Here is a 12,462-nt window from a genome sequence, read left to right on the forward strand (position 1 = left end):
CACCAAAGTAAACATCTCCCTTTTCCTGGAAGTGGTTTTACTGCTCTTCATATGAAGGCCACGAGTCCAGAGCCAGGCTTTCTTTTCTCTGTACCCAGAAACGCTCCGGCACACAAAGTTCCACTTGGACAAACTGTCATTGGCTGCAAAGACTTAAACCATGTGTGCTCTTGCGCTACATTTGCTGGAGTCGATCCTCACTGTTTCCCAATCCCATACACTATAATTCCTGGCATGATTTCACCAGTTTCAAGCAAGTTTGAGCCAGACAAAAGCAGATCCAAATTGGTTCTGATGGTTTATTTAAGTTCATGGAGTCCATTTATTTTCACAATTCAGCAAAAAATGAATCCTCTGGAGCTCCTTTCACAAGAACAAGAGGATTTATTTGCTTTGTTTTTGGCTGCATTCTCTTTGGGTTGACTTTTCTTTGGATTCCACACAGACAAAAATCCACACCCATGTTATTTCTCTCTGTGTACAATAATCTGTTACACACGAACACCGACAAAAATCATTCCCATTAAACATCAAATTTAATCTTGATCCGTAATGATTTGATTCTCACACAACAACAGTGACACACAAGAGGACAGAAAACATATTGAAAACCACAATGTTTTATTTAATTTTACTTTTACTGTGATGTTTTTGCATTAACATTAGTGCTGCCACTAATAGGGATGTTAGAAAATATCGGTTCTGCAATATATCATGATATTTCATTTCACAATACTGTATCGATATTAAAAAGTAATGAATCGTTATTTTTAGGTATTTATTCAAATGCAGATATGGTGGAGGTTCATTTTTGTTTTTTGGTTTTCTTTGTTTATATCTTATTTGTTATTATTTAACACTGTTTTATTAAATAATGGTTATTTGAAGCATCCTTAAAGCACTTTTTACTGTCTGAGAGGCAGATATTAGTCCCTTTGTTGGGATTGCACAAAAATGCTGTTCTGATGTTAGTTCTGAACTAATAGAATATGAACATTTGAACAGGATCTTAAACTGTAATGTCTGTAAAACATAATTTAAGTTTGAACACAGGAACATTTTGTGATATAGCATTAAATCCTGTTGTGATCAAATAAAAATGTGTTTAGAATTTTTGTGCATATTTCTGGTGTAATTCAATTCTTCCAGGAAATAATCATTGTTAAGAAAAGAAACAAACAAAAAATTGCCTTTTTAACAGTATCATGATATATCGTGATATATCGTATGGTGATCCTAGTATTGTGATTTGTATCATATCGCCAGATTCTTGCCGATACACACCCCTAGCCACTAACAACTAATTTTCTAACGATTAATCTTTTGACAAATTTTTCGATTAGTCGACCAATCTAAACAACTAATGTGAACGGGTGAACCAATCTGCGGTGCAGACAGGGGTGGGTGGAGGTGAACCATAAGAGCGGAGGAATAAAACTCAAGACGCTATTAAGACAGGGGTCTCTCTCTTTCTCTCTCTGAGGTACTGCAGGCACCAATACCAGCATGATTCCAGGTGCCGCGGCCAAAAATAAATGGGTGGTCAATAGTAAACTGACTCGTCGACTAATTTTCATGGTCAACTAATCACAGCAGCACTAATTAACATCCAGTCTAAATAAACGAAACTGTGATGATCCGGAAAAATGAAGTCTTATAGAGGGGTCAGTTAGCTGTTATATACACTATATAGACAAAAGTATGTGGACATGTTGAATTCAGGTGTTTCTTTTCTAACAGGGGTCTGGGATACAAAAAAATAAATGTCAGAATATAGTTTTCTATTGGGATAAATATTATTGTATTGGTTAGTTTGGTTTAAATTATCTTTGCTTCTAAAATGCCTCAGAGATGGTTTTTACTTACATACTTTTTATCCACGGCTATGATTTTAAATGTTTAAATGTTCTTCTAAATTTATAAAATATTTTTCCTGCTCTGACTGTAAATAATAATTTTCTACCACAACTAAACGTCTACTTTCTTCACATCTCATTGAGGAAGAAAAATCTCCCATAAAACTTTGAGGAAATACTGATGTTTTTATGTTAAATCATCATAAACAGGACATCTTACCGCTGTAGACATGATGTGTCCCAACATTTTTGTCCATATAGTTTATAAACATCAATATTTCCTTAAAGTTTAATGAGAGATTTTTCTTCCGAAGTGAGAGCTTTGCTTGATAATGGAGTCTGCTAACGTGAAGAAACAACCGGCATGAGTATATGTGAATGTTACACCTTCAACAGTTAGTCTACATTTAAAACATTAAAATTCAATATTCAACATGGATTTTCTGTTTTTTAGCTCACCAGTCAATAGCCCATGAGCAATTGTAAGGGTGTTGTTGTCGTGTTCATTGGCAATTTTGTCAAACATCTTTTCCAAAACTACTAGTTAGAATCATTTCAAAATATGTATCTTTCTTAGGACAATGTCTACAAAGTTTGTTCACAGTTTTTAGAAATGTTGATTTTTGATGAATTTTTGAAATATTGAAAATATGCCTTTACTTCTGATGGTCCATATTTAATTGTTTATAACAGTAAATGGTTACAGATATCAATATAGTTCCTATTGATCGCTGAGTCATATATGGACTTTGATTGAATTAGATGAGTTCTGCTCCAGGGAAAGTCCTGCCCACTTCTGTAGTTAGATTGATGTGCATCCAGACCACAGGACTGGAACATGGAACAGAACCTGACAACCTCACACATTCAAGTGGGGAATAGTAAGGTTATAATAGTTTTGGATTTTTCATTATAGTTTAGTTTTATTTAGTTTTAACTTTTTTTTCTCTAGTTCAGTTAGTTTTAATTAGTTTTTAGAGCAGGTTTGCTAGTTTTTATTAGTTTTCATTTTTTTTCTAAATGCTTAGTTTTAGTATTAATCTTAGTTTTGTTGTATCTTTTCTCTTCTTCACCGTCGTATTCAAATAAATCCCAGACAGGACTCTGCTGCTTTCTCCCAACTTTAGTCTCCATGTTTCCAGGTAGAGTGGGGACCAGAAGACGACTGGAAACCACAAGTGATGACAAGTGATGGACCGTGATGTGCCGTATGGTGCCAGCAGCTGAAATTACTAGAGCAAAATAAATCGATTTCAATCCAAGTTTGACGAAGATGAAAATGAAGGGAATTTTATCCATAATTTTTATATGGTTTAGTTAAGTTTTATAAACACACAAGTTTCAGCTACAGTTTCAGTTATTTATTGTTTTTTTCTTTTAATCATAGTTTTTATTTATTTCAGTTAACGAAAATGTTTTTTCAATTCTAGTTTTCGTCATTTCATTAGTTTTCATTAACGATAATAACCTTGTTGAATAGAAGATGCTGCTGACATACAGGGACATTGGAACTATTTCGTGGGAGCCTTTGTTGACCCCCCCTCTGTTCTTACCAGTATCTGGTTTCTTAGAAAAACCACAGCAGTTTGAGATGAACTGGCCCTTTAAATAAATGCTGAGGGAGTGTTTCCTCCTGACCTGTGAGGTCAGCACAGCTGATTGTGTTACTGGGAGGCTCTCCGGGGTTGTTCTACTGAGGAGAGTGGTGGCGGCTCCATCGACCACACAAGCCACGACCGGACGAGTACTGAGAAGTGTGAGGCGGCAGATGACGAATGCTTCCACCCCACTTAGGCCCTGTTGCCTTAGGGAAGGGGAGTAGCAGTTCAAAAATAACCTGTTTACTCCATCACCGGTTCATCACCTCGTCCTCAGAACTGTGCTGAGCTCAGGATTAAGAGGAAAATCAATCTGACACTCAGACATGTGAAGACCCCACATGTCACACTGTCAAGAGTCGAGACAAATAGCAGGATTAAGCCTGAGGGTTTAGGGGAGGTTGATCATTACGTACAAATCTGTGTTTATATTTTCATCGTCTTAACTCGCCGTTATCCCATTCAGAGAGGCTCATCTGCACAGTGTCGTAGTAATGTCAAAATGGTTTTCATACAGTATATATATATATATTTTTTTTAACTTCTTAAAATTTTACTCCATAACTGTCATATTTTTAAACCCCTTAATGGGTACATTTTTAATGTAAACAAACCATATTTTTTGACGCAAACCCCCCCCCCCCCCCCATTATTGGATTAGTAGTTTTTGTGTTTTTTTTATCCTGGTATTTTACCCAGGCATTATTACCTCCGCCAAGGAGGTTATGTTTTTGCCAGGGTTTGTTTGTTTGTTTGTTTGTCTGTTTGTTTGTCTGTCCGTTAGTGTGCAACATAACTCAAAAAGTTATGGACAGATTTGGATGAAATTTTCAGGGTTTGTTGGAAATGGGATAAGGAAGAAATGATTAAATTTTGGTGGTGATCGGGGTGGGGGGGGCCCACGGGGGGGGCCACTGATCAGCCTTGGCGAAGGTCTGCGCTCTCCGAGTGCTATTTTGTAGTGTGTTATTTTTGTGCTGTTAGGCTAAATGCTAAAATGTGTCAGTGCACATTTTTACTCACTCGGTAGGAGTGTGTTAATGAAGTAATTTAACATTGTTTACAATGTGCTGATTTTAGTGGCTGGTTAAGAATTTAAAAAATCCTGCAAAAATGAACAACTTTTGAATTGTAACCTAATGCAAATTGTGAAAAATAAGGAAGGTTTTTTAATATAGCACAACAAATATCAAATAATCAAATATAAAGACATGATATAACCAATTTTCAGCAAATAGCAACTGATTAGAATATACAGCAGACCCATCAGGGAATCTCCAGTTTAAAGGTATTTCAACATGTTTACGACAGGCTACATTCACACTGCAGGCAAAAGTGGTTCAGAACTGATCTTTTCACTTATATTGGATCTAAGTTTTCACATAAATCACCTGTTTAGACTGAGACCAAATGTTCTGCATAATTAACGGTGAGGCCACAGTGATTGACAGGTGAGCGCTGTCAGTGTCTTCCTCTTTACACTTTACTGGCGTTAGTTTGGCTGCCGACATTCCGAGCTCTAGTTTATGGAATCAAATGTATTTTTGTCTGTGACAGGTAGCTCTGCTGTAGTTGTGTTTAAAGACCGTCAAAGGATTCTATCATGAAGTTTACAACAAATTCATTCAATAAGCGGAGGAACTTAGCTGCATTAGCTGATGTTAGCATTAATATGTACTGAATTCTATGGTCTGTTAGCCAGCTGCTAATTAGCTCAGGTAGCCATTATTACTGTGTTTGTACATTTATACTGTTATTAACACAACTGTGTGTGTTGACATTTAATAAGGATCTGAAATGACCTGATGGGGTTTATTATGACACTGTTAGTGGATGGGGGCGGGGTTTATTATGACACTGTTCAAGGATGTGGGTGGGGTTTATTAAGGCGCTGTTAGTGGATGGCTATATTATGACACTTAGTGGAAGTGGGCGGAGTTTATTATGACACTGTCAGAGGATGTGGGCGGGGTTTATTATGGCCCTGTTCGAGATGTGGGCGGGGTTTATTATGAATGTAAGTGGAAGTGGGTGGGGTTTTCAGTAAGGTCTGGTTTCAGCCGTCAATCTCCTCCAACCAAAATGGTCATGTTGTGCATCTTTAGGCTTCAAAAATGTTCTGTTTATCTATATTTCCTGTTCTTTTTCCATACACAAAGTCTAGTGAATAATCATGAATGTAAAAAAAAACAAACTACCTTATCCTGAGAAGGGAATGTGTTTATTTTGACTGCATATGGTGATAAGGCAGAGAAAAACAAAAGTAAGGAGACAAAATACACCTTAACCCTACATTGCCAGGTCAGGTCCTTCCAGCATACCAGAGTAGCTAAACTAACCTGAAAACACACAGGCTTTGTATTTGTGTTTGTGAGTCAAGGCGGGGTGCTGCTGTGTTTGCTCAAAGGCTGCTGAGCAGAGTTCACCTCTGGTGTAAGTCAACATGAGAGAAGTTAAAGGTCTGAGCTGTAAAACACACAGAAACTTTTACAAATCCACCTTAAGGACGCCTGTTTGAGTCCACAACACTGTGAATTAAACGCGTTAACATGTCGACTCCACTGGAAACAAAACATCCTTACTGGCTCCGTTTTAGACTCTATGTCCTGTTTTTCTATTTAACTCCGATTTCCCAGAGAGCAGGAAATAGCAGCTGGTGTTAATTTCCTTAAAAGGGCTACGTCTGTGTCAGCAATGTACTTTCAACAAATCCATTAAATGATCAGGTAGAACATGGCTCTGTTTATACAACCTCTGGATCATAACAAGTGTGTTTTTATAGTTCTATTAACATCTGCACTGTGTGTCAGTAGAAGCCCTTCGATAATGTCCTTACATGAGCACACGGGAGCAAACAGTTATGAAGTCACGTGTCCCGGCATCAATCAGTCCAATCTCAGGGGAAATGCCTCGTCCTCTGCATTTACAGAAGCCATTTTCGTTCTTGTCAACATCGCTTAGTGCTCTTAATTGTTTGCAAACCTAATGGTGAAGTGCATCATGAGCGAAATGTGGCTTAAAAAAGGTACAGTAAAGAAAACATGACTGCATGACCACTTAAGTGGAGAAACTAATCACTTTAACCCTTAGGCCCATATTTTTCCTTTTTTTTTTTCATTTGGTGATTATTTTTGCTCTATTGCCGCTTTTGGCATGACATTTACCAAGAACATTTCTTTTTAGTTATATTTGTGAATCCAGTATCTTTTACTCTTACATGTGTTTTACTTCCATAATGCATTTTGCACCCTCTGGTTACCTTTGTGGCAAAAATGTACACGCACAAAAAACACTACAACAAAATCATCAGACATCAATATTTTTCTTTTTTTTCATAAATCTAACCCTTTAAATGCTAGTTTAAATATCTCAATACAGAATGGTTTATTACAAAAAAAAAAAACACAAAAAATTTAATATTTTCCAAATAATAAATAATAGGGGAATGGGGCATTAGTGGTGACTATGAATGAATGAATTTATTTTTGGTTTTACATCAATCATTGTACTCAGTACATGAATTGTAATCCTACTATAATGGATGTTCTGTGTCCAGCGCGTCTTTGTCCGATGCGTGTCCCGATGTTGCAGCACAGGAGGGTGTGCGGGTGCAGTGCCACTGTTGCACCACAGGAGGGTGCTATCGTACAATGGCACCACAGGTACAATGCCGCTAGTAAACATAAAAACCAAAAAAGGAGAAGGCTAGAAGCAAAAGCTTATTTTTTTTGCCTATCCTTTTCAACTAATACACTGCTTACATCAACTGAAATGTGTACAGCATCGAGCATTCACACCATAACAATAAAAAATTCAAAAAAAAAATCAACAACAAAAACATATCTACCATCTCAGTTCAATATTTCTGAATAATTTTAATAATAATTAGAGCCTTGGTTATGTCAAAGATTAGCAACAAAATTGATTTGATTGCATTAGTATTTTTTATGTAGCGCTAGATACTCACATTCAAATAATTAAACTCGCATTTAAAGGGTTAAAATCCTGAAAATTGTTGACTGTTTTTGAGTTCTGAGTTTAAGTTGTTTAAGAGATTTATGATGAAAAAAACATATTGATGTTTGATGATTTTATGTAAGTTTTTTTTTTTGTGTGTGTGTGTACATTTTTGCCAGGAAGGTAAGCAGAGGGTAGTAAATATGAGGAGGACATAAGGGTTAAGACCTGTAACCTGATTCTTTAAAGATCTGTGCAGGGCTCGGGGGCAGAGAGGTGGTAAATAAAGGACACTTCCGCCCTTTTATTCCTAACAATAGCAGTGGCTGCCTCAAGTTGGGGAACAGGGAAGGTTATTTTGGGCCCCGAGTGTTTTTTCAACTTGGAAATCCTTCTTTCTCTATGTCAATAAGACGTCTGAAAACTGCAGTGATTATGGGCTTGAACAGACATGAAAGCCCTCCGGCGGAACCAGGTACCAAACAGGAATAACGACAATATGATGGGAGGAACATCTGCAATAACCTGAGCACACAAACACATTCGAGTCTGCTTCTAAAAGGTGCCTGCCAGCAATTGTCACTGGGGCACATGTTTGTTTGTTTGTATTTTAATAAGAAAAAAAATGGGGAACAAATGTAATTGTGGCATCAGTCTGCGCAATTACATAATCACAAAAGGCCGTAATTTGAGAGGGTTTATGGTCATGAAAGTTTAGAATTGGAAAAACAGTCATGTAATAACTGGGTCGGTGGTAATTTGAGCTGAGAAGTACTGTGAAAAACATGCAAAATGAGAGCGATGCGTGTTCATTTTGAGTTGGTTTTAGCAGGAAAAAAAATCTCACGTGTTTAAGAAAAGCAGGTCCATAAACTTACTGCATATAGATATATATACATATACACACACACACACCTGTGAACTCATTATCCAGTAGGAGTGCAAGACATGTCAGCAATATTAAAAAGTATATATGACATCACAACTAGGGATGTAACGATATGAAAATTTCATATCACGGTTGTGACCAAAATTATCACATTTATCATTATTATCACGGTATTGTTGAAATTGTGCTCAAATGTTTAAAAAGTACTTATTAACACACTGAGATAATTTAACCAAGTTGTATTTAAAAAAAAAAAAAACAAAATAATAGGCACAATGTACCCTCTGTTGACAGAAACATTCAAATATTAACCCTTAGAGGTCTGAGCATATTTTGGTCGTTTTGCAGTACTTTTGATTTTGCCTTTATATACTGTATAACGAAATGTTTACTATACCCTTGTTTGGTATCTTTTTTTTTCAGCACAATTTCATCTATATCATCTTTTTTTTTTTTCACTTTAACCTACTATGTCAACATAAAAGGCCAGAAAATACAAAAAAAAAATATAAAATCTGATTTGAAAAATTTGTATACTTTTTTGCATAAATAACACAAAGATGCTTAACGAACCTTTTCAAAGACTTTAAAAGTGAATATTGGTTCCAAACTTCATACTTAATTTCAGTGCAAAAAAATTCAGTGCTAGAAATTCAATAGCTTTTATAATTCAAAATCTGATGAGACCGATTTACTTCCATATAAGACATTTAATATGAATTATTTTTATCAAATCATGCAGTTGTTTTGCACTTGGAGCTGTCATTTGTTTACTTTAGCCGACTCCATCACTAAGTCTACAGTAAACTGACTTCTATGTGGAGACCTCAACACAGACCTGAGACAAAAACTCACCACAGTAAAAGCTCTGGTCCAAGTGGGAATTGAACTTTGAACCTTTTCACAGTGAGGCAGAAGTGCTAACTACTACACCACCGAAGAAAGTCAACAGAATTCCAACTCCTAGTACAAAACCAATTCCATAAGTGTCACACAAACAACACAAATCTTCAGCGTGAACCTTCAGTTGTGAAATATTTGGTGTCAGTTTCAGCAGCTGTAGCACCTTTATCACAGACATAACAGTCAAAACAGTCAAATATAAAAGTTTTGCCTCCAGTGTGAAACTAGCTTTAGTTTCATTACTTTCCGCCAGAGAACAACATACCCGTCTGAACATGCCAGCCCTTATTTCTGTACATAAACATGTCAAATTTGAATACTCAAGTGTTTTAGTCTTACATGTGTTTTATACTCCCATCTTGCATTTTGCACCCTCTGGTTAGCTTCGTGACAAAAATGTACATGCACAAAAGAAACTGCTATAAATTAAAAAAAATTTTTTTTTTTTGCTTTTTTTCTCATAAATCTCTTAAATAACTTCAGCCCTGCTCAAAACTACCAAACCAATTTTATAGTTTCCGTATCGTTAGCCTCATAGTGTAATTGCCTAAGTCACACACTATGTGGACAAAAGTATGTGGACACATTGAATTCAGGTGTTTCTTTTCTAACAGGGGTCTGGGATACAAAACAATAATGACTAATGTCATCATCTAGTTTTATATTGGGATAAATATCATATTGAGTGTTAATGTTGATATTGATGTTTTTATCTCATATCATCATGAACAGGACATTTTATAACTCTGGACATGATGTGTCCCAGTATTTTTGTCCATATAGTTTATAAACATCAATATTTCCTTAAAGTTTAATAGTAGATTCTTCTTCCTCAGTGAGATGTGAAGAAAGAAGAGTTGGTTAGTTGTGGTAGAAAATTATTATTTACAGTCAGAGCAGGAAAAATATTTCAGAAATTTAGAGATAGAACATTTAAAATCATAGTCATGGATAAAAACAAAAAACAAAATCAATGTTGAGAGAAATTAAGTAAAACCATCTCTGAGGCATTTTAGAAGCAAAGATCATTTAAACCAAACTGACCACTGCAATGATATTTATCTCAATATAAAACTATATTATAGCATTAGTCATTAATGTTTTGTATCCCAGACCCGTTGGAAAAGAAACACAAGAATTCAGTGTGTCCACATACTTTTGTCCACATAATGTATATAACAGCTAACTAACCCCTCTATAAGATTTCAGGACATTCAAATATACTCAAGCCAGTTGTTTCTTTACGTTAACAGTTAACGTTACGTTAACCATTATCAAGCTAAGCTCCCATTAAACTTTAAGGAAATATTGATTTTTATAAACTATATGGACAAAAATATTGGGACACATCATGTCTACAGCTGTAAGATAAGAGATAAACATCAATATTTCCTTAAGGTTTAATGGTAGATTTTTCTTCCTCAGTGAGATGTGAAGAAAGTAGATGGTTAGTTGTGGTAGAAAATTATTATTTACTGTCGGAGCACAAAAATATTTTAGAAGGTGAGAGGTAGAACATTTAAAATCATAGTCATGGACTAAAAAAAACAAAATCAATATTGAGAGAAATTAAGTAAAACCATCTCAGAAGCAAAGATAATTTAAACCAAACTAACCAATGCAATGATATTTATCCCATAATATAAAACTATCTTCTGACATTAGTCATTATTGTTTTGTATCCCAGACCCCTGTTAGAAAAGAAACACATGAATTCAACATGTCCACATACTTTTGTCCATATAGTGCACAGGTGTCAAACATGCGGCCCAGGGGCCAAATCCGGCCCGCCAAAGGGTCCAGTCTGGCCCTTAGGAGGAATTTGTGAAATGCAAAAATTACACTAAGATATTAACAATCCTTTTAGTTCAGGTTCCACATTCAGACCAATTCAGTCTCAAGTGGGCAGGACCAGTCAAATAATATCATCATAACCTATAAATAAGGACAACTCCAATTTTTTCTCTTTGCGAATGTAAATATTTTAACATATTTACAATAAAACAAAGTATAATTTTGCAAAAAAAAAAAGGTGAATAACCTGAACAAATATGAACATAAAACCTGAAAGAGAAGTAAGTACAATTTTAACAATATTCTGCCTGTTATTAAATGTTTTGTGTGTTTGTAGATCCACTGTGATCTGTAAGTTCTAATGTACATGTGTAAATGATAAACTGAGGCTTAATATTGTTATAATTACACTTATTTTTTCAATTTGTTCATGCTATTCACATCTTTTGAAAGGATAGTTTGTAGATGTAAACCTTTCTATCACATAATTTTACTTTTTTTGCTCTAAAACATAGAGAAAACTTTGGAGTTGACATTATTTATATATTATGTTATCATTTTACTGGTTCGGCCCACTTCAGATCAAATTCAGCTGAATGTGGAACTGAACTAAAACGAGTTTGACACCCCTGATATAGTGTATGACTTAGGCAATTATGCTATGAGGCTAACGGTATATTAAATAATAGGGGGATGGAACATTGGTTGTGATTAAAACCTTGGATGTGTCAAAGATTAGAAATAGCCAAAATAAGTCAGACAAGTATAAAAGTTTTGCCTCCGGTGTAAAACTACCTTTACTTTCCACCAGGGAAAACAACATACCCGTCTGAACATGCCAGCCCTCATTTCCATACAAAAACATGCCAAAGTAGAATAGTCAAAGTTGCAGCGCGGCAGCTGTAGATGGGAACACACTGTCCACCCTCGCCGCAGCTATGTTATAACGTTACATAACCAAAGTGGTACAGGACGCCGCCGCAGCGCACTTTGATGGTCAACACAGACCTACTGAACTTCTGTGGGTAAAACACAGTCCATGTGTGCAAATACCCACAGCGACACTGCAGCCCAGGGCTTGTTTGGTGGAAGGGGGTGGTGGGGTGGTGGTGGTGGGGTTCTACACACTAAACAGCTTGTCATTGTTCGGCAGCCGAGTGCTCTCACTGCTCTCCACTCTGAATTCCTGGGAAGCCACTTCACTAGAAATCTGTTGGCTGTTCTCTGTGGAGAGCTTCGCTGTTGTGCAACACACTAGATTTTCATTTAAACACCCAGGAGGCACTGTAAATAAGCAGCTATAAGTGTTTTCTATTAGTGTGGTTTCAAACTGACATATCGAAAGCGAATGGAAAACAGATCCCACCCTGCACGTATGCAACTCTTGCGTAACTTTTTCCTAGAAAGCACATTCCATGCAATAAGTCAAAGTTGCCAAAACCATAATAATATCTATCAGTTTAAA

General features: G+C 36.1%; 1 protein-coding gene across 2 annotated transcripts in view; it reads right to left on the reverse strand.

Annotated features, from left to right (window-relative positions):
- The window catches only part of ghrb (growth hormone receptor b), a 32,658-nt gene that overhangs the window by 12,728 nt on the left and 7,468 nt on the right, over positions 1–12,462 (reverse strand). The gene's annotated exons all lie outside the window — the stretch shown is intronic.

This window comes from Sphaeramia orbicularis, chromosome 12 (genome assembly GCF_902148855.1).
Source record: "Sphaeramia orbicularis chromosome 12, fSphaOr1.1, whole genome shotgun sequence".
Taxonomy (NCBI): Eukaryota; Metazoa; Chordata; class Actinopteri; order Kurtiformes; family Apogonidae; genus Sphaeramia; species Sphaeramia orbicularis.